Below are 24,052 nucleotides of genomic sequence, written 5' to 3' on the forward strand. Positions count from 1 at the left end.
TACAGTAATAATCCTAGAGAAAACAGCAGACTGTCCATTTTCTGTGCAGGGACACAGAGCAATAAAGTCAGCATTATTTCGTGTACAGGGGAGCTGACTAGGCATGCACACTGGTACCTTTCTTTGGATTGCTTTGCTTTGTGTACTTAAATGAATTTTCCACAGTTAAAGGTTATTTTTAATTAATGGATTTGTAATAACAAGTATGGTTTTAATAGTTTTTATTATTCTGTACTTCCCTCTTAAGCAAATGTTTCTTGCCATAACAATTGTACCAATGGATTTGTAATAACAAGCATGGTTTTAATAGTTTTTATAATTCTGTATGTACTTCCCTCTAAAGCAAATGTTTCTTGCCATAACAATTGTAACTTCTCATTCTAACAGGATTTGCTAATCATTCCATTTAAACACCAGATTTATTATAAAAAGTGGGCTTTTGGTGTCATGGATAGATATAGATTAATAAACTGTTGTTTGCCTAAAAAAAACAATCATGGTTTCTTTTTTATTTAGGGTGCATTTTTTCATGCGGCCATGGTTTGGTCAAAGGGAAGGGGAAGAATTTACATACTGTTGTGGAAAGGTTAGAATTAGAAAAATAAATTTTAATGAACCTGAATAAAGGCAAGATAAGCTTATGTTTTGTGTACTTCTTGCTGTGATAATGCTGTAATGGCTTTAATATGTAAATTCCTTATAATGCTTGGGTGATTGACTCTGAAATTGCAAAATTATAGATAAGTTAACCAACTACACTACCTAAACATTAAGATAGAGGTACACAACAGTATTGATGTAAAAACCCCTGGGAAGATTGGTGAAAATAATAAAAAAAAAAATAACAGGCAAGGGTGGATTAAAGCAGATGCAGAACAAAGGAAAAACAAAATCATTTAAAAGTAATAATTTTTGTATAAAAATTCTGCCAATAAATAATGTTAAAAAAGTAATGTGAATAATTGTGGTCATGACAGAAAAACTTTGAGTTTTAAAGCAAATTTAGTCCTGGATCAGAAAAAGTATTAGCCTGAGTGTTATCTACAGTTTAAAGTTTAACAGGACAAAATTACTTTCGGGCATTCTTTATAATCCCATAATGGATTCTGTTTTTTGTAATTTACTATAAGATTCATTAGTGTTTAAGAAACCTGTCTATTTATCAGAAATATGTAAATACTTTTGAGATTGTAAAATGTCACTCATAAGAAATGCTAAATTCAATTCTGTCCTAGTTTTTTGGCTTTGTTATCATCATCCTCGTTTATTTGGCTTTTTTTATCATCTTCATTTACTTCAGTGCTTACAAGCATAGAGATACAGCATATTTCAAGATTTATACGTACTAACTTCATATTTGTGTTAAGAATTTAATTTCAGATAGTTTCTTACTTGTTTTTGAAAGGCTGCAGCCCTCTATCAGGGATGTCATAGTTATGCATTTTTCTTTTCTTAATGCATGACTATAGAATATTCTTTTGTTTTTTACTCAGGTGGCCTTGTTAAAGATGGAACATTGTTTCCATGGTTCATCACACATAAAGAGAGGTGTGCTGAAATGTTTGAAGGATGCTGTTGCTTTGGTGGATGCCTTTGCCCCCTGACTTCATCCTACGGTCTGCTCTTGGAAATGCAGATGGAGAGGTAAAGTTTCACAAATTTCAGTTTGAAAAGGTTTTACATCCATAAAAAGGAAAAATGCTTGAAATTAACGGGTTTTAGCACTGCCACAAGGCCTCATTACAACGTAGGTAACCATAGCTACCTTAGGATTGGAAGGATTTGCTTGAAATTTTTACCACTTGTTACACAACTGATACTGATAATATCTGCATTAGGGAATAAAAAAATTTGACCCCTTAAGTTTATAGATTTTGCAGTTGAAAAGAGACTTGACATCATTTGTAATAAATCATATACAAAAAAGTTGCACTTAAAAATGTTTTTCCCATGCTAAATAAAAGATTATATACAGTAGCACACTCACATAATGGACCGTGGTATATTTGTACTTCAGACATATCAGTGCAAAATGGAAATAGTATTAATTTGAGGGCTTTTTGCCTCCGGAGATAGCGTTGAATATGTAATATTCACTATTTGTAACGTTATATAAAATATAAACATAACGAATATGCATCTTTTCCATGGCTCTTTTAAAAGTTATACTCAACTTCACTGCATCCAATAATATACCTTATATGTATTCTCATTTTTCCACTAAATATCCTTGTAAAATAGGATGTCTTACACAAGGGTGCATGGTAGTTGCTAAAAGAATACTCTTGGTTTTTAGATGGTTTGTGGTGAATTTCTGTTTGAAATGATTTTAATTGTTTTAGAATGATTAATTTTTGTATATTTTGTTAGCAGAAACTATCAAATTAGGCAGTGAACTGTTAAAAATAGGTCAGTTATAAGCATCTACAGTAGTTTAAGGGGTACAGGGTATAAATATGCCTGGATTTTATAGCAAAAACATGCATTCACAGATATATACAATGAAACATGAGTTTCTTTTATAGTGGGGTTGGGTTGGGACGCTATAATCCATTCTTTCGGTGAGCTACTGTAGTTATACTAGGTGCTGTGAAAATTTTAATTTTGTACATGAACTTTCCTGTCAGATAATATACTTAGCTTAGTCTCTGACGTCACGACAGAATTCAAAACTCGCGCAATCGCGACAGGAGGTCGGGTGATCTACCCTACCCGCCGCTGGGTGGCGGGTGTATGAACCAATCCACCTTTCCAGTCATATTTTTTCTGTCGCCGGTGTCGACTACATCTGTTGTCGATACCTCCTCGATTTTGGATTCTTACTCGTTTCACTTGCCCTGGATTGTTTCATCGGACTTTTGGTGAAGTACCTGCTCTTTGGCTTGGCATTCGCGATTTGTGGACCGTTTTTTTTTTTATTATTCTTTAGATTGTTCTTGGATTTCATTATGTCTGATTTTAGAGATTAAGAAATCAACTATGTTCAGAGTTTGTTCTGTTAGCGATTGTAAGGTGAGGCTACCGAAAGCTGCAGTAGACCCTCACACAGTAGCATGAAGTGTAGGGGGAATGACTGCCTCATTTATTAACCCTTGTAGAGAAGTGGTAATTTGAATGAAGAAGAATGGAAGGCGCTTTCGTCTTATTTAGAAAGCTTGAAAAAGACAAGGTTAGGAAAGCTTCATCTAGGAGTTCTAGTAGGTCTCGCGCTAGCGAGTTTGAAGTCGATAACCCTGTTGTAGACGTAACTCCTTACCAGTTTCAGCCCCTGCTCCCTGCCATCGAACCCGAAGATGCGCCTTCGGAAGTGGACAATATGAGAGCCACTATTCGCAGCATGGAGTTGAAGATTAAAGCGCTAGAAGTAAGATGATAGTGATATGTGCAGTGATCCCAGTGCGTGGAGGGTGCGTCTGATCGGCTCCCTAATGCTTCTAGGCCTAGACCTCTTCCAGACTCCCAGACCCAGTGGAGGAGGAAAGTCGAAAGCCGCAGGAAGGTTAGGGAGAATCCCCACCGGTCAGGCGTCCCCTCGGTAGCGCCTGATGTTCGCTCCCAGGCTACCTTGGATAGCGCCAAGAGAGAAGTCTTACGGCAATGCTTCTCGTCTTCGCCTTCGCCTTCGCCTAAGCGTGGTTGGAGCTCCTCGGAAGCTTCTCGGCCGTCGAAGAGAGCCTGGCAGGCTTCTTCCGCTCTTCCCTCCAGCCCTGAAGTTTTTTCGGAAGATCTTGGATTGGAAGTGAAGAAACCGAGGATTTCGTTGGAGTTTCGTTCTCCTGTAAGAATCGAGCTGCTTCTCCCGTTAAGGACTTTGGGAAATCTCCTGTGCGTATTTTGGCTAGTCTGCAGGCGCAGATTACGGCTCTGGCTGACTCCTTGACTGTGACTTCTCGTCGTAGGAAGGACGTATCGCTCCCGGTAAAGAAGTCCAGGCGCTCTTCTCCAGGTTTACGCTATTCGTCAGTAACCGCCCTCTCTCCAGGATTGGATCGTAATACGAGGCGCTCTTCAACGGACAGGCGCTCTCCTGCGGGCATCGTTTCTCAGTTGGACGAGGGGCAGGCTTCCCGTAGACGATCCTCCCCCGACAGGCGCTCGTCTCGAGACAGGATCTCTCCCTTTGGCAGACGCCAGGAGCCTGGTAGGCGTTTTTCTCCTGGTAGCCGCTCTCCTTCCAGCTTCCACTCTCCTGTGACCAGGCGCCTTCGACGGACAGGCGCTGTTCGCTAACAGGCGCTTCTTCTCCCCGACTTCCGCCCTTCGCTTAGCAGGCGCCAAGAGCCTGGGTAGACGCGCTCTCCTGCCAGGGCGCTCTTCTCCTGATTTTCGCTCTCCTCGAGTTAGGCGCTGGGAGTCTGTCAGACGCCTTTCACCTGGTAGGCGCTTGTCGCCAGAGATTCGCTCTTCTCTCAGGCGCCAAGAGCCTGATAGGCGTTCTTCGCATGGCAGGCACTCTATGCAGGCAGCCGCTCTCCTTTAGACAGGCGCCATGAGCCTGATAGACGCATTTCGCCTAGTAGGCGCTCTTCGCCTGATTTTCGCCCTGCGTTCGTTAGGCGCCAAGAAGGATTTTGCAGGCAGACGTTCAACGGAAATTTTGACTTCTCCTGTTATATGTCAGTCGTCTTACAGACGTTCTTCCAAAGATGGACACTCTGCTGAGGACAAGACTGCCTATCCTCGTAAGGATCGTGAAGGATCTTCAGCTGAAGAAGAACAGGATCCCTCGGAAGAAGAAATCCCTAAAGATTCCTCTGGTTCCTCTTACAAGCGCTTAACGGACCTGTTGCTTCAGGAATTCGGAGACGCCCTTTCTCCTGTCGCCCCTCCTTCACCTCTCTCGCTTTTTTCGACCTCGAAAACTTCGAAGGTTTCATCCTGTGTTAGGATGAAACCTGCAATCTCTATGAAGAAGGCGCTTAGAGGTTTTGGCGAGTGGCTTCTTTCGAAGGAAGAGAAAGGGAAGACGGTGTTCTCTTTCCCTCCTTCTAAGCTTACTGGAAAGCTAGGGTTCTGGTATGAATCTGGAGAACCCTTGGGCCTTGTTCTTCCCTCATCGGCAGACTCGGACTTCTCTTCACTGAAAGGGAATCCGGGGTCTGCGTCTTTTTGGCCAACACGCCCAAAGACCAGTCAAGGAAGTTGAATACTTCCAAGACTCGGAACATTCCCTTCAACAGGTGGTCAAGCTCATTCATCCCCCATGTCGTCTTGGCAGACATGAGGGCAGAGCGTCGAGAGGGTGGATTCCTCTTGACGCTCTGCCCTCATGTCTGCCAAGACGACATGGGGGATGAATGAGCTTGACCACCTGTTGAAGGGAATGTTCCGAGTCTTGGAAGTATTCAACTTCCTTGACTGGTCTTTGGGCGTGTTGGCCAAAAAGACGCAGACCCCGGATTCCCTTTCACCTGAGGATCTCAACAGTGTTCTCACGTGTATGGACAAGGCTGTGAGAGATGGATCGAGCGAAGTCGCTTCCCTTTTCGGAGCAGGAGTAATTAAGAAAAGATCTGTATACTGTTCGTTCCTGACGAAATCAGTATCTCACGCTCAGAGAGCCTCTCTCCTTTATTCTCAGCTCTCTCCTCAACTATTCCCTAAGAAGATAGTTCAAGATGTTGCTAGTGCTCTTTCAGCGAAGGCTACTCAGGACATGCTAGCCCAGTCTACTAGGAAGCCTCGCTCTTCTTTCCAGGCTAAAATCAAGAAAGAGACTCCCGTTAGGCAGGAGCCCTTTCGAGGAGTCCCTCCTGCCAGAGCTGCTTCTTCTAGAGGATCTAGACCCGCTAAACGAGGGAAGACCTTCTCTAGATCAATCAGAGGGAAGAAGTAGTGTCAAGTTCTCCAGACATCAGTGGGTGCCAGACTACTGAAGTTTGCCGACGTCTGGGCCCAGAAAGGAGCGGACAACTGGTCACTCTCGATTGTCCGCAAAGGCTACCTCATCCCCTTCTTATCAAGACCTCCGTTGACGACGACTCCGAGGGAGTTGGTAGCCAAGTACAAGGACCCCATCATGAATCAAGCCCTTTCTCTAGCAGTAGATCTTATGTTGGAGAAGGAGGCGATAGAACTAGTGAAAGATCCTCATTCTGCGGGTTTTTACAACAGACTGTTCCTAGTTCCCAAGAGCTCAGGAGGATGGAGACCGGTTCTGGATGTAAGCGCCCTGAATGTCTTCGTGGAAAAGAGGAAGTTCGTTATGGAGACGACTTCTTCAGTGTTGGCGGCTCTTCGTCCAGGGGACTGGATGGTGTCCCTAGATCTTCAGGACGCTTACTTCCATGTGCCTATCCATCCTTCTTCATGGAAGTTTCTCAGATTCATGATGGGAAGGAAGAGCTATCAATTCAGGGCCTTGTGCTTCGGCCTCTTGACAGCCCCTCAAGTTTTCACAGGTTTAATGAAGAATGTAGCTCAGTGGCTACATTTGGAGGGAGTGAGGCTGTCGCTCTATCTCGACGATTGGCTGATCAGAGCAAGCTCACAAGAACGATGTCTGGAGGACCTTCAGAAGACACTTACTTTGGCAAGTTTGCTAGGACTTCTGGTGAACTTCCAGAAGTCACAGTTAATCCCCAGTCAAGAGCGGATATATCTGGGGATTCGGATGGTTTCTCCGGATTTTCGGGCATATCCGTCTCCAGAGAGGATTGCTTGTTGCCGCGAGAAACTAACGACCTTCCTAGAGAAAGATGCATGCACAGCGAGGGAGTGGATGAGTCTGTGGGGCACTCTCCTCGCTGGAGCAATTCGTTTCTCTAGGAAGGTTGCATCTCAGACCTCTCCAATTCTTCCTTTACCAGAATTGGAGGCGTCTCTTGCAAGATTTGGACTTCCCCTTCAAGATAACAAAAGGAATCAAGAAGGACCTTCTGTGGTGGGCAGACCCCCTCCATTTTGCAGAAGGTCTGTCTCTACACATGCCGAACCCAAACCAGATCTTGTTTTCCGACGCATCGGAGACGGGTTGGGGTGCGACCCTAGGGTCAAGAGAAGTGTCAGGCACCTGGGAGGGGGAACAGGTGTCCTGGCACATCAACAACAAAGAGTTGATGGCAGTGTGGTTGGCGTTAAAAGCTTTCGAGCCCCACGTCCGAAATACTATAGTTCAGGTCAACTCGGGACAACACCACGCCTTTTGGCTTACATAAGAAAGCAGAGGGGGACACACTCCTCCCTGTACGAAACAGCAAAGGACCTGCTGTTGTGGTCTCAGGCAAGGAAGATCGTTCTCCTCACCAGGTTCGTACAGGGAGAAAGGAATGTCAGGGCCGACCTCCTCAGCAGGAAGAATCAAGTGCTCCCTTCGGAGTGGACTCTGCACTCGGAAGTTTGCCAAGGCCTGTGGAGGTTATGGGGCAGACCTCATATCGACCTATTCGCGACAGCAAAGAACGCGAGGATAGACCTCTACTGCTCCCCAATCTCAGACCCAGGAGCAGTGTCAGTGGATGCTTTCCTTCTAGACTGGAGAGGTCTGGATGTCTATGCTTTTCCTCCATTCAAGATTCTGGGTCAAACCCTCAGGAAGTTTGCGGCCTCGGAAGCGACAAGGATGACGCTGGTAGCTCCATTCTGGCCGGCCCAAGATTGGTTCACAGAGGTACTGGAATGGTTAGTGGACTTTCCAAGAGCTCTTCCACAAAGAGTAGATCTGCTCAGACAGCCCCACTTCGACAGGTATCACAAAAACCTCCCCGCTCTCAGTCTGACTGGCTTTCGACTGTCAAAAGTCTTGTCAGAGCGAAGGGGTTTTCAGCAAAGGCTGCTAAGGCTATCGCCTCAGCGAGAAGGCCCTCTACCCTTAGAGTCTACCAGTCGAAGTGGGACGTCTTTCGCCGTTGGTGCAGAAACCAGAAGCTTTCCTCTTCCAGTACCTCTGTGACCCAAATCGCAGATTTCCTGGTATTTCTCAGGGAAAAATGCGGTCTTGCAGTTTCGACCATCAAAGGATATCGAAGCATGTTAGTAGCAGTGTTTAGACACAGAAACTTGGATATCTCTGACAACGAAGATCTACATGATCTGCTAAGATCTTTTGAAAACTTGCAAGAAAGCCTCGATTGAAATTCCAAGCTGGAATTTGGATGTGGTTCTTCGTTTCCTGAGGTCCTCGAAGTTTGAACCACCCCAGTCAGCCTCTTTCAAAGATCTTACGAAGAAGGCTCTGTTTCTTTTGGCTTTAGCATCTGCCAAGAGAGTTAGCGAGCTTCATGCTCTAGAAGGAAGGGTAGGTTTCAAAGGAGATTCCGTGATTTGTTCCTTCCTTCCTTCTTTTCTGGCCAAGAACGAGAACCCCTCAAATCCTTGGCCCAGGAGTTTTGAGGTTCCAGGTTTAGCTCCCCTGGTAGGGGAAGAGCTGAAAGGACTCTTTGCCCTGTGACGAGTTTTAAGATACTACCTCCAGCGGAAGAAGACTCTTAAGGGCATTAAGGACAGACTATGGTGCTCTGTAAAGGATCCCAGTAGACCATTGTCTAAAAATGCTTTGTCCTTCTTTATTAGAAGTCTAGTGAAGGAAACACATATGGCTTGTGGTGAGGATCAGTTCAAGCTTTTGAAAGTCAAGCGCACCGAGTAAGAGCCATTGCTACGTCCTTGGCTTTCAGCAAGATATGTCACTCCAGAATCTGATGAAAGCTACATTTTGGAGATGCAATTCAGTATTCGCGAACCACTACCTTAGAGACGTCAAGATTACGTATGAAAAGTGCTTCGCGTTAGGCCTGCACGTATCGGCGGAGTTCGTGCTGGGGTAGGGAGCTGAAGCACATCCTTTGTAAATAAATTTTTCCCTTATTATTTGTATTGTGTTTTTATGGTTGTTTTGGAAAGAGGATGCGGGTAGGCATCTCTTTCTATTCGTACTACTAACATTAGAATGGTTAGGTGATCTGGTTTGTGTTAGAGCTCCCTGCATTGGTAGTGGTCAGGCCTCTGTCATTTAAGAGGGCGAATCCCCGTTGACATGATCCGACTTGGATTCTACAGAGTAAGCGGATATCAAATCCCTTCGGTAGACCCAAAGAGTCTTTTCAGCTGTAGGTCACGCCCTCGCTGTAGCTCTTCAGGCTATGCAGACTTATAGACAGTACCTATGAAGTCTTCAGCCTTATCAGGTAAGAACCAAGGATTGTTAGTATCCTACAACAGATGTTGTTTCCCCTTTTTCCTTGTTAGCTCTGTCTTTTTCCTTCCACCAAGGGTGTCAATCAGCTAAGTATATATCTGACAGGAAAGTTCATGTACAAAAATGATATTGTTATTTGACAATAAAGTTTTGTACATACTTACCTGGCAGATATATACGATTGATGGCCCTCCCAGCCTCCCCTCAGAAGACAGGTGGAAGAGAAAATATGACTGGAAATAGGTGGATTGGTTCATACACCCGCCACCCAGCGGCGGGTGGGTAGATCACCTGACCTACCTGTCGCGTTGCCGCGAGTTTTGAATTCTGTCGGGATGTCAGAGACGTAAGCTAAGTATATATCTGCCAGGTAAGTACGTATGTACAAAACTTTATTGTAAAATAACAATATCATTTTAATTAGGTTCAGTCTTCTTTGAGGAGGTATGCTCCTTTACTTTGTCAAAAATCTAATTTTGGAGAAAATGGTGAAAGAAAAAGATTATTGCTTATTTTTATTAAATACATAGCTATTAGTTTCTAATTATATTGTGGCAGCTTAAATTCAGATAAATTCGCAGTAGCGCGTACTGTTGTTTTTTAGTGTACGGATAACTAACCCCGCCCACCCCCTTTCAGCTTAAGGAGCTCAATTAGTTTCTGCTGGTCAATGACTGAACATTGGTTGTCTTAATGGCTGTTCTGGTGAAGGATTCATTCTTTTGGTAGCTTTCATGCTAATTACAATTAGTTTGGAAGATTTTGACTTGACTTCTTCATGATTATGATATGTTTTAAATCATGCTGGACTCAAGTCTGCTAGTATCTGGTTTTGCAGCAAAGGCTGCAACACCAGGCTGATGTCAGCCCAGTACAGCGCACATGATTTTTTGTCATCGTAAAGGGCAAATCTTATCTGACTTGTGAAGCGTGTTGGTACTGTGATGAGGGGAAATGGAAAACTTTGAATTTACATACACCTTGCCAGACTTCAAAGAGACAGGAAGAGAAAAGGTGGCTGCTAGAGCCAAAGCTGGGGGTTCTGCTTGTCGATGTACCTTTTCTGTCTACACCTGTGACTGCTTGTTCCTCCATTACCAGCCCTCCAACTTTTCCATCTACTCTGTTACCTGGCTCCCAAACTTATGACCTTAATGTCATCGCCAGCCTTGAGCTAGGATAGACCAAAAATTCAGTCAATTAGTTAACATTGTGGCCCAAATAGGGACATCCATTAAGGTCCTTATGGACAAGATGAGTGCCAGTGATGTAGGTGGAAGTGCAGTGTCAATGGAGGAGGTGGCTACCCATTCCGCCAATGCTCGTAGACAAAGGTCCCTGTCAGATTCCCTTAATCCTGGGAGGAGGCATACCAGAGGTCCAAGGGAGGTTGGTGTGGTTTGCTCACAGGTAGTTGCCCCCTCAGCCTGTTGTCTGTAAATCCCAGGATGTGGTGGACAGTCGTTGGAAAGGAGTCCATTTGAAAGTGCAGTTGTTGTCTTCTATCGATTCGGGCTCTTTGAGTGCAGTCAAGAGGCATTATTCCAGAATTCGTAGCCAAAACTCAAAAACCATCAGTAGTAGATGACAGATTTGTCTCCTTTTCAATACCTTCTTTAGGAGAGTTTGTGGATGACGACCCTGAAGAAATGTTATGTCCTGTCAGGGTACTACGAGTTTACTTTAAAAGAACTACACATCTCAGACCGGGATGCCGAAGGCTTTTTGTGAGTACAGGATGGGTCAAGAAAGAAGTGTCCAAGAATACAATATTGTTTTGACAGAGACTGGAGTGTCAAATAACCTTGAGAGAACTAGAGCCTATGACATCAGAGGCCTGAGCTCTCTTTGGCATTTAAGAAAAATATGTCTGTGAATGCTGTGGAGATTTTGAAAGCTGGTGTAAGATGTTGCCCATAGATCTTTGGACACTTTTTCCTTGGGTCCAGTGGTGGCTGCTCACTTTTTTCGTACATTTTGTACCTACTTCTTTACTTACAGGCAGTATTAGGGAGAATACCATCATAAGCTAGAACGGACTAGGTACAAGTGAGTGAGACAGCCATGCTGTAGGTATTCAATAGCATAGGATGCTTTTCAGTAGCAACACACCCCTCTTGGTAGCAGGGAGAGAGTGGGGTGATAAGAAATCCACATAAAGAGAAGTGGGTTTTCTTACGAGAACAGATATCATGTAAACAGAAATTACTAGATTGAATAATGTGTACTACTAAATTTACTTTAACATAATGCAACAAATGTCATAATGACTAAGATATTATCATGGAAAAATTAAGAGATTACACTCCAATATGGCAAGGTGGACACTGTGATACAAAACTCTCTCCACCCTTTGCAATGGTGGCATGCTGCACACAGCGATTTTGCGGATGTCTATTCCATGTTTATAGTTCCATGGTCTCTTCCCTTCTCAGGAAGAGAGCTGTAGAGGTGTTCGACATTGTGATACAAAGCTCTCTCCACCATCTGCAATGGCAACATGCTGCACGGCGATTTCGCTCATGTCCATTCCATGTTTATAGTTTCATGGTCCTCTTCCCTTCTCAGGAAGAGAGCTGTAGAGGTGTTCAAGGTCGTGAACACAGAAGGTTTCTTCGACCATCTGTTTGTCATCCCCAGGTCATCGGGAGGTTGGAGACCTGTCCTGGACATCAGCGCTCTGAATTTCTTCCTTCAGAAAATGAAATTCAGAATGGAAGTGAACCAGTCAGTCCTGTCATCCATTCACTCAGGCGACTGGATGGTGACCATCATGCCCAAAATTAAGGACGACCTTCAGTGGTGCCTTTCAGAAATAAGGTTTTTAGTAGGAATGTTTCTTCCTTCTCTGAGCACCAGCCTAATCTTATATACTCGTAGAAATTTGGGCCTCCAGTCATTTGCAGCAGTGACCTTCCTTCCTTTATGAAACAGCCAAGGATCTTGTCTGGGCCCAGGGGAATCACACCAGGATTACTAAAAGATTCATCCAGGGCAAGCTGAATGCCCTAGCGGATGAACTAAGTCGCTGCAGACCGATTCTGCCCAAACTGAAAAACCGGCTTTAAATGAGATAGACAGTAACACGTCTTATCTTAAAGGCGGTAGGCAAAATACTGATGGGTCACAGGATCGTGGGACATTCGGGCTATAATGCCCGATGACAGGGGTATAGAGTGGCCATAGTCCTGGATCTCACAAGTGTAATTTTAAATTGCTACCGGTTTCCAGCTTGGCGCTAGTAAATCCTAATGTTAAGACCTCAGGTTTGTTAGTTATGAAAAATACAAAATTAGTTACAAATTTGGTATTTTTTAAATGGTCGTATCACAAAAAGTGCATTTAACCATGAATTAGAAAAACCACTGCGAATAGCGCGAGGGGTCAACTGTATTTGAAAATGAGTAAATTATTTTTTTTATCAAAATGTATTTATCATGAAAATAACATCAAAAATACAATAATTAGTGAATATTTATCAATGGATAAATGTGTTAATACTAATTAGTTAAAGAGAGCCTTTCCCTGAGGAGAGAGAGAGAGAGAGAGAGAGAGAGAGAGAGAGAGAGAGAGAGAGAGAGAGAGAGAGAGAGGCAGAGAGAGAGAGAGAGAAAGGATGAGGATGTCTCAGACTTATTAGTCCATCATAGAAGATCGTGTGCTTACTCATCTCTAGGAGCAGGGTTTACTGTGCATTCACAGTGTCGTAATGATTTTGTAGTTAGCTTTCTTTTACTCTTCCAACACTGTTGCTGTTTCACAACTTCTGGTGTCAGGTTATTTTCCATGTGTCACATATCTTGTATGTAAAGAAGTTCCGCAATGAGATATGGTGTTGTATCTCTTCAGTTATTTAGTTTCCATCCATATTTTTTGTCTGGTTTTTGTTTAACGTAAATAGGTTACTGTCTACTTTTGTTATGCCTTTCAGTATTTTGAATGTTTCTATTAGTTGTCCTCACAATCGTCTTGTTCAGGCTCTCTAATCACCATTGGTAACCTATTACTGTGGATGTTATTAGCTTTGTGGCTCTTGCTTGTACCCCACCTTCTTAATTATTTTATGGTCCATTTGGTAGTGCTGGTGACCAAAACTGTACTGCATATTCAAGAGGTCTAACTATGGATGTGTAGAGTTGCAGCACCATTTCCTTGTTTCTGTATTTGAACTGCCTCTTTATGTATCCCACTATTTTATGTTCCTTCTTTTCAGATTTTATGCAGTTTTGTGGATTTTAAGTCCTTGGTAATAATGACTGTAAGGTCCTCTCCTTATTCTACACTTTTTATGTCATTCCTAAGCAGTATGTAGTTTGCACGAGGGTTCTTTGTTCCTATTTGTAACACTTTACACGTGTCCAGTTAAAAAGTATTTGCCATCTTTTTGACCACTCTCCTATTTATTTAAATAATTTCTTACTCTTTCCACAGTATCTGGGTCAGCTGCATTTACACCGAGTTTGGTGTCATCTGCAAAATTGGCTATGCTGCTAGTTAAGCCTACATCAATGTCATTATAATGTAAATAAAAAATAAGAGGGGGCTAAGGACAGAACCCTGAGGACCTCCACTTGAACATCTGCCCATTCTGATTCTTCACCATTTATTACAACTATGAGAGATTTCAATATATCCTTTGACCCCAAGATGTCATCTGTATTATAGAGAGACTAAAAAAAAAAAAAAAAAAAAAAAAACCCCCCCCCCCCCCCCACTAAAAAAGATTGGCAACATTTTCCTACCCTTGGTGTCAGTTCTTGACATTTGTGACAGCTGCAACATCACCCCTCTCTCAAAGTCTCTATGCACTAAAAGACTGGACTAAAAATCTTACTAACTCACTATAGTATTTTCTTTAATGAATTGATATTATTGCTGTTTACATTATTTGAAAATTTGTAAATCATTTATTTATCAGCCTTCATCGCTGGATAGTTTTTGACTGTAGTATTTTGGTGAAGTACTCACTTTGTGTTTTTGCTAGTTGTTTGCTTTCAATTTGGGCTGACTGCAATTAGTTGTGGCATTTAGTTGCCGTCATGTCAGATTCTAGCTCTTCAGGAGTTAGGTTCTGTGCCAGAGGGTGCAGGGCTAGGTTGAAGGTCAAGCCTATTTACAACCCACACTCAAAGTGTTTTAACCCTTAAATGCCGATTGGACGTATTAAATGTCGACGATAATTGTCTGTTGGGTGCCGAATTGACGTATGAAATGTCGATGCAAAAGTTTTTTAAAAATTTGCGGAAAAATAATTATAGACCTATTTTGGCGAAAACTTTTGTATCACGCTACCTGAGGGATGCTGGGAGGTTCCCAAGGATCAAGCTGTTGTTTTGTTTACAATCGTTACCCAGGCGTGCAAGTGCGAATTTCATTCTTCTCGCACTAAAGCATCAGTGACACATCTCGGAAATTATTTCGTCACTTTGACATAATTTTTGCACCATTTTATATTAGCTGTTACATAGTTTTATATATGAAAATGTGCGCAATTTCATGTAGAATACAAGTAAAAACAACCCATGGTTGTAGCTTTTATCAGTTTTGAAATATTTTCATATAAACAACAATAAGTGCCAAAATTTCAACCATCGGTCATCTTTGACTCTACCGAAATAGTTTGAAAAACGCAATTGTAACTAAAATCTTATATTCTAGTAATATTCAATCATTTACCTTCATTTTACAACAAATTGGAATCTCTAGCACAATATTTCGATTTATGGTGAATTTATGAAAAACACTTTTTCCTTACTTCCGAAAAAATCATAAATTTTTTCGTTCGATTGTCGTAATGTTTGCAGAGTTTTTATATTAAGCCGTTACATAAAGTTTTTATATATGGAAATGTGCGCAATTTCATGTAGAATATAATGAAAAACAACCCCATGGTTGTAGCTTTTATCAGTTTTGAAATATTTTCATATAAATAACGATAAGTGCCAAATATCAACCTCTGGTCAAATTTGACTCGACCGAAATGGTCGAAAAATGCAATTGTAAGTGAAAACTCTTACATTCTAGTAATATTCAATCATTTACCTTTATTTTGCAACAAATTGGAAGTCTCTAGCACAATGTTTTGATTTATGGTGAAATTAAAAAAAAAACTTTTTCCTTACATCTGCGCAGTAACTCTTCCGAAAAAATCAGAAATTTTTTCGTCCGAAAGTCATAATGTTTGCACCGTACATAAAGTTTTATATATGAAAATGTGTGCAATTTCATGTAGAATTCAACTAAAACAACCCATGGTTGTAGCTTTTATCATTTAGAAATATTTTCATGTAAATTATGTTAAGTGCCAAAATTTCAACCTTGGGTCAACTTTGATTCAACAGAAATGGTAAAAAATAAAAAAACGCAATTGTAAGCAAAAACTATTACATTCTAGTAATAATCAATCATTTAACTTTTTTTTTTTTTTGTTTTTTTTTTTTTTTTTTTTGCAACAAATTGGACGTGTCTAGCACAATATTTCGATTTACGTGTATGGTGAATTTATGAAAAAACTTTTTCCTTATGTCTGTGTTGGAATGTTTGCACCTTTTTATATTAGCCGTACATAAAGTATTATATATGAAATTTGCACAATTTCATGTAGAATATAACTAAAAACAACCCATGGTTGTAGCTTTTATCAGTTTTGAAATATTTCATATAAATAACGATAAATAGAAAAAATTCGACCTTCGGTCAACTTTAACTCGACTGAAATGGTCGAAAACTGCAATTGTAAGCTACAACACTTATGGCCTAGTAATATTCAATCACCTTTATTTTGCAACAAACGGGAAGTCTCTAGGACAATATTTCGATTTATGGTGAATTTTTTAAAACTTTTATTTTCGTCAAGAGCGTTACGAATTCATGCATCATATTGTGATAATATTTTCTCTGTGTTGCCTTGATCGTTTTACAATTTGTTATATACCAAAATCATCGCAATTTAGTGTACAATACAACCAAAAATAATTAACTAATTAGCTTTAACCGTTTGCTCACAGTGCGATTTGTATACCATTATATATGAAATTTTTTGTTGCGCTGTTTCATATACAGGCGGCCCGCGGTTAACGGCGCAATCGCTCAATGGCAAATCGGTTTTATGGCTGTCGTAAAAAATATTCATTAAAAAAATAAGGCACAATTTTCAGTTAACAAGTTCATACATTTGTAGAAATGCCGTTCAGACCATAAAGGTTATGCAAATTATATTAACAAAATTAAATTTTATGGAGAGTTCATTACGTAGGTAATTAGGGTAAAATATATGCCTCCTTGATGCTTGTTTTATGCCGAAAATATCGAGTTACATAAGTGCAAATTTAGCTATGGATGTGTCAATTTATAAATGTTCATGCTTTTTGTTTAAAAAAGTGTATGAAAATGTATTTTGTGTAAGGTATTTTTATTTCTGCACAGAAATATGATACATAGGCAGCTTTTGAAACTGCCCTTCACGTTATCAAATACGATGTTTTTTCATGTTCTTTCTTGTGAGCCACCGCTTGCTGCTCTTCCGAAAATATAGATTTAAAAAGTGCAAATTAGCGATTGATGTGTCGATTTTATAAATGTTTATTGCTTTTGTTTTAAAAATGTATATGAAAATGTATTACGAATAGGGTATTTTTATTTCTGTGCAGAATAAAATGATAAAAAGGCAGCTTTTGAAACTGCCCCTTCAAGTTATCGACTACAATGTTTTTCATGTTTGTTCTTGTATGCCGCCGGCTGCCGCTCTTCCGAAAACATAGAGTTAAAAAGAGTGCAAATTTAGCGGATCGGTGTGTCGATTTTTTAAATGATTATGCTTTTATGTTTAAAATGTGTATGAAAATATATTAAGTAAAGGTATTTTCATTTTTGTACATATAATAAGATACAAATTAAGGCAGCCTTTGTAACTATGCTCCACGTTGTCAGGGGATGTTTTTCCATGTTCGTTCTTGTCCGCCACTGTTCTGAAAAATGCATGGTGTTATTTTATTAATTATGCATCTCTTCCATAAATCCTTTAAAAAAAGTTATACATTATTTCACTGTATCCAAGAATATTGTATGTATTCTCATATTATTGTATTATAAAATACTACTGGCAAATTGAAGCCAGTATTCCACGGAGCGGCCAATGTTGTGGTTTGAAATCAGCTGATGAATACGAGTTTGTTTCACCATAACGCAATTCTGAGCGAATTCTCTTGCTTCTAGTTAGCATAAACGAATATCTATATACTTGACTTATATGAGACAAAGTTATTTTTCCTTATACGTGTTTTTAGGTGGAAATATTACTTGAATATGTCTCGTTGTGAATGTGAACTCCTTTTTGTTTTTTCGTTAACAGATTACGTTGGCAGCATGTTTATTGCGTAAAAAATTGTGATTCCATTCGCAATAATCCTTTATATCATTGTAATACAAACTTTATGTTATTTATCTTATATTGGCGTGAAAACCAACAGTAAAATGTGTTCTTTCAAGCACAGTAGTTTTGATTAAAATGATTTTATCCCAATTTTGTCTAAGGTTGTGTTTGATGGCATACGTTTACTGCAGTTTTATCCTTGTTGCTGATGTACGATAATAGTCATTAGCAGCATGAACAGTTTTTCTCAGCTGCAGTTATAACTAGGTTTAAATTTAACCGTATATTTTCCGATTAATTTTTGATTTATAGCGAATAAAGTTATTACATTAAGATATCTCAGTTCTATTCTATCATAACGCTATTTATAACAACTACCGGTAATAGTGTACTGTAGTACGATGATTGAAATACAGCAAACGGATGTTATCCAGTTCGGTTGTACTTAGAAAAAGTCGTGTTTCTCGTTCGGTTGTTCATGGCTGTACACGTTCACGCAACGAGTATAACGTCAAAACCATACTTTCATCATTCTCATTTGCTGTTATTGAACTTATGTAACTAGATGACGGATAAAGTTAGGCCATTGTAATTTTGATCTCTCATAAAATCGGACTATCGTAAGACTAATGATCGTAATTTGAACACTGCAGCTACCTGTACACTGTATAAACTTTATTATATCTTTACATACTCTAGACACCCAAAGGATTAAAGCTGGGCTTTTTTTCACTTTACAGTATTTACAATGCTATAATGTACTGTACAGGAAATTCTTATAGTACTATACTGCATAAATATAATTTTACTTATTGCGCCATTGCGGGATTACGGCGCCTTTGACTGGTCTAGAGTTTCGAAAGGAGGTGTGCGCGGTGGCCGTAGGCTTCAAAATCGCTTAGTGTCGAAAATCACCAAGTGTCGGCGGCCAGGAACGGAACCTGCCGCTAACCAAGGGCCGCCTGTATTCCAATTTATATATGATAATGATATTTTTTTCATTTCTGGTGGTTGCATACTAAACTTAAGGCAATGACAAAAAAAAAAAAAAAGAGCCAAAAATGAACTCTTAATCTTGAAAATTAAGCGTGCTGTGATTAAAAAAAAAAAAAAATTCCGCTTCGGCGCTCACTCCGGCATATGGGACACTTCGGAAATACCGGCTCGGCGATTCACATCTGTGAATACAAGGTCAAGACAGTTGCCAGCTTGATTTGAGGGTTCATTTATTAATTGTTTGTTTGTTTGTATGGTGTTTTTATGTTGCATGGAACCAGTGGATATTCAGCAACGGGACCAACGGCTTTACACAACTTCCAAACTATGTTGAAGAGTGAACTATCATCAGAAATACACATCTCCTCCCTCCTCAAACTCATGGCCACTGAAGTGGCATGCCAATATCATACCGACCACGTCACTGAGGCGCTTCATTTATTAATTTCATGGAGCATGCACCTCTGCAGACTTGAACACTTGTACCTAAGACAGACTTTGCAAAAAACATGTACCCAGACTGTATATTCTTTGTAGCACCAGCTTGGTTACAAGCTGAGCAGGTGAAATAAAGAAGGCAGGAAGGAGAGCATCAGTTAAATTGACCATAGAGATTAAAATTAGTAATTGACGAATTGCTGTAATTAACATAAAAGCAAATTTTCTGTAGATTTAAATACTGGCAGTTAAATGCCTAAAAGGTATACTTTTCTATGGGGGGAAAGAGAATTTATAAATTTCCGTATTTCTTAAATATTTTAAGAACAAGTTTTTCTTGGTAAACTTGCATGAATGACTCTGACCGTACAATTTTGTCTTTTAATTGTTTGGTATCAGATTGAGATTAAAACCAGTTACTATATCAAGTGATAAAGTAAAGTTTTAAGCTCACAAGCCATTAAGGTAGAATGGTGTTTTTCCACAGGGGAGCAGCTAAGGGTTAAGTTTTTATGAAATCATAGTTTATAAACTATGTAAAGAAAAAACCACACTATGCAGCAATGTTATACTAGAAGGGGAAAGAAAAATCCAGTATAATGTTTAATTCTACTGTTTATCCAGTAATCAATACAAAAATAGACATATAATCATGATTATACTCACTTGTAAACCAGGTTATTCGTTGAATCTCATTTTGGATGAATTTTTTTTTTTCCTTTTTATTACCGTAATTATTTATGAACCATTATTTTCTATTTTTTATATAATAACTACAATGTCTTTATTATTACAGGTTTATCAGCATTTAAAAACTATGATGTTCTCTGCTCCTGGTGCTATGTCTCGTCCAAAACACTGGAAAGAGATGAGATACAATGTCCCTTCATCAAAGCTGTAGTAAAAAGATAATTTGAGAGGACATCCAAACTTGGTGCTGTGTTTTAGTCACAATTTAGTAGTGTTGGTACTGTAGTTCAATATATATTTTAAAAAAAAAGGATATATTTACACCAGTTAGTTACCTTCAAGTGTTACTTCAAAACTAAAGGTAATAATAAAAATTATATTTCAATTCTTGAAGTATTTTCTAAGGTAACAAGTGTATAATACAGTGATTTTGTGCCTTACAAGATTGTTAAATTTCTTAAAATATATATTCTTAAATTCTATTTATGGAAATTTTAACACATTCTCTACTCATATTTTCATGTGTAGTCACTGACTAGAAATGTTTTATTTTTTATAGATTTCTTGGTGACAATGTTTTATTTTTTATAGATTATTTTAAATAGATTTCTTGACCAAGTGGAATCTGTTGAAAATGTTAGATCTTGACTAATCATTCCATTCTCTAAAGTAAAAGTGGGAAAGGGGCCAGTTTCCAACTAACAGTTTATTTACTTGCAGATATAGGAAAAATATACTCAGAATGAAAATTTTTAAAGTATGTAAAATGTTATATTTTATAATCATGTAAATATAAAAATGTTTTATTCAAGATAAAAATAAACATTTTAGTAGTATAAGTACGTATTCTATTCATCCTTTATAAATTTTGTATATGTATTTCTATATGCTTTTGATGCATATTTCACAGTGATAACTTCTATGATGGTACAATTAGGCTTTTACAAATTAACTTGATAGATGTTTCATTGTATATTTCCTGTAATCTTTTCCTTTTCAAGTAATTATTGCTACCAACAACAAAACACTATAAAGAAATTATAACATGTTAAAAGTACAGTTTTTTTCTGGGCTTGGCAGTGTCGCTCCGTGAAATAGGTTCCTTTAGCCCTATTTCTAAGGTAAAATATTGTTATAATACCAGAGAACCGCTAAATTGGAAATGCCAGAATATTCTGGCTCGCTCACCTTTATTAAAAGGCGTCGGTATGGTTTCTGGGGCGAGTGAAACCACTACCACGGGTCCTTTTCCAATTAGCCTCTCCTACATCAAAAAACCTCAAGAATAGGGGAGCCGATCTACGGCTCACTACCTCCTACCGTGTAGCTAGCGCCTGTGACGTCATTCCTTTGATAGCACTACTACGCTGCACACGTGTTTTCTTTTGCTGTGTTGTGTTTCTCGCTTTTTGGAATTTTATTTCACCATGGATCGTCAATCTGCTTCTGCATCCAAGTTAAGTAGTACTGCTATTATGGTTGACACCATTTAGGGAATGCCTTTGGTTTTTTTTAACCGAATTATTTAGGTTTTTCTAAGTCGTCGCCCCATGCGGCTTCGGCCCCAAGCCGCCATTACAGCGTTCCCCTTTGTCTCTCCTCATTTCGGGTCTCACGTGGTCTTCCATACCTAGTGAACACAAATTTTTTATAGCAGTATTATAATATCATTGTGTTTTTATTATTATTGGTGATGCTTTTTCGACGATCATGTGCTTTCACGGGGGTTTCTTTCGAGCACGTATTCCTGTTTCGTAGCTCTTCTGGAACCTAATGTTACAGTTTCATGCATGTAGTTTCTTTTGGTTAGGTTACCTCGTTAGGCCTTATGAGTCTATGGTAGTCTCTTTTAGTCCTAGCCTACCCTGGGTGCCTGTCCTACGTATATTCGTAACGACACTAAGCCAGCTGCTCGGAGTTACCAAGTTTTGACCACCCTTACCGGTTGGTCGTACATGGTCCTTCCAGGACGTTTCTCTCTCTATCTCATTTTTTCATTTTCCCCCCGTGTTTAGTACATAATTTATTTCAATTTATTTCAATTTTTCTCACTGTTGTGAGTCGTCTTCGGTCAGCCTATAGGCCTTCCTTTCGCCTGGCCTTCTTCACCTCGTGGTCCCTACACCCAACCGTGAGGGGTCCAAGCGATCGCGTAGTCGCCACCACGCTACCGCTCTCCCTTCTTCCCCCCCCCAGAGCTCCCACCCAGGTGGGTTGGTATCTCGCTCATGTTGTCCCGGACAACCGATCCGAGTTCTCTCTTGGGGGTGAAGGAGGCCCCCACGGGGGCCCACAGTGTGCGGGTGGCGCTACTCAGCCAGTCTCAACCCAGAGTAGGGGAGGAGCTTCGCTCTACCCAGCCTCGGTCGGCCACCAGGCTCGGGTGAGCTCGGCCCTCCTTGGCTCTCTGGGCTCTAACCTCGCACTTAGTCATTCCCCTCCCCTCCTCTTGGCGGGAATAGGATAGCCGGAGCCCTTGAGGGTAATGACCTTACGGTGGCTCCGGCTTCTGACGGGCTTACATTATTTCATTTTCTTATTATAAATTTTATTATGTTTACAGGTGGTCCCCGGGTTACGACGGTTCCGGCTTACGATGTTCCGAGGTTACGATGCTTTTCTTAAATATTCAAGGGAAAAATCCGTCCTGGGTTACGACGCTTGTTCCGAGGTTACGACGCTGACGCTTCCGACGCTCCGAGTTAACGACGCTTTTAAAAAACGCATACTATGATAAAAATCCTTTATAGTTTAGCACAGTATTTTAGTAAAAAATAAGTTTTTTCTGGTTAGATTACAACAAAAATTTTGATTTTGGTTTATGGGATTGATTTTCGACACTTTTTATGTCGTATTTTTCGATGTTTTTTAGTGACGCCTCATATGCGGAACTAGTTTCCGAGCGAATGAATACATACTAGCTTGCGGTGCGCAAAGTTTACATATAACAGTCCAAAAGCGCAAATAATGAAAAAATCATTGCTTGTTTCCAGTAATAATAACAAAACAAAGTTTCTGGTTAGATTACAACGCAAATTCCAAGTATCCAAAGAGAGACATTATCCAGTAATTTGATCAGAGAGAGAGAGAGAGAGAGAGAGAGAGAGAGAGAGAGAGAGAGAGAGAGAGAGAGAGAGAGAGAGAGTGGTATCTTCCGACGCTCCGAGTTAAGGACAGAGAAGTGTTCGTTTCATTAAACGGCCTCTGACTCATGCCAGTAAATGTTTTGTTGATACTAATAATATAAGCCTATTTAAATATACGTAAATAGTAATCAACTGTTCTTGTAGCCCTCAAGATTTGGCAAAATCGAAGTATCCAAAGAGAGACATTATCCAGTAACTGGAACCTTGACATACGAATTTAATTTGTTCCGTTACCATCGTCGTATATCAAAACAGTTGTATCTCAAAGCATTTTTCCCCATTAAAATAATGTAATATGTATTAATCCGTTCTAGCGGTATGAAACCACACCTAAACACAGCTAAATTACATATAATATACACAATTTATACACAAATAAAAGAGTAATAACACATAATGATAAAATAACATAGCAATGTGATAAATGATAATAAATGTTAATAAAATCAATTAAAAAAAAGAAAGGAATTTTACTTACCACAACGAAAGATAACGTGAGGCCAGCAGGGGGAGGAGGTAGGGAAGGGTGGCAGGGAACGATTTGTTCTCTTCTTTTATTTACGTATGTACACTAATAACTACGTAATAAACACAAATGAAATAACATTGCTAAACTAATTTTTATTTATTTTTTTAATCAGTTCGTAGTTTAGAAATAATGGTGATGCCTTTGGAAGGTTTTTATAGCTTCCTTCTGCTTGATGATCGTGGATATTGTAGAAGGATTTCGACCATACTCGTTTGCCAAATCGACGATACAAACGCCACATTCATGCTTTGCTATAATTTCATGTTTTGCTTCCATCAAAATCATTTTCTTGGGTTTTATCTTATCACCTGCTTTGTCTTTAGCTTTGAGACCCATGGTTAATAATAAAATAGACAAAATAACACGAAAAATAGGCGCAAATACAACGAACTAAACAACGACGTGTTAACATGCAGCACCAACAAACAAACAGACTGAACGCCATTTATCGGTCGCCTATACAACTAACACTCGTCGCAAAATCGTATATTTTCGCAAATATTCTGTTGTATCTCAAAACATTCGTATATTAGGGCAATCGTATGTCAAGGTTCCAGTGTAATTTGATCAGAGAGAGAGAGAGAGAGACGCCTTGGCAGCAACAATGGTCTTCGGGGATTGACGTAAAGTTTATTTTCTGAACAGATAGGACAGAGAAGTGTTCGTTTCATAAACGGCCTCTGACTCATGGCAGGAAATGTTTTATTGATACTAATATATAAGCCTATTTAAAGATACGTGTACTT

The 24,052-nt window shown here is 39.8% G+C and overlaps 1 pseudogene; it reads left to right on the forward strand.

The window, feature by feature from the left end:
* LOC135204032 (peroxisomal acyl-coenzyme A oxidase 3-like) overlaps positions 1-20,470 on the forward strand; it is a 194,932-nt pseudogene extending 174,462 nt beyond the window's left edge.
* Positions 20,471-24,052: the final 3,582 nt, after the last annotated feature.

This window comes from Macrobrachium nipponense, chromosome 44 (assembly GCF_015104395.2).
Source record: "Macrobrachium nipponense isolate FS-2020 chromosome 44, ASM1510439v2, whole genome shotgun sequence".
Classification (NCBI taxonomy): domain Eukaryota; kingdom Metazoa; phylum Arthropoda; class Malacostraca; order Decapoda; family Palaemonidae; genus Macrobrachium; species Macrobrachium nipponense.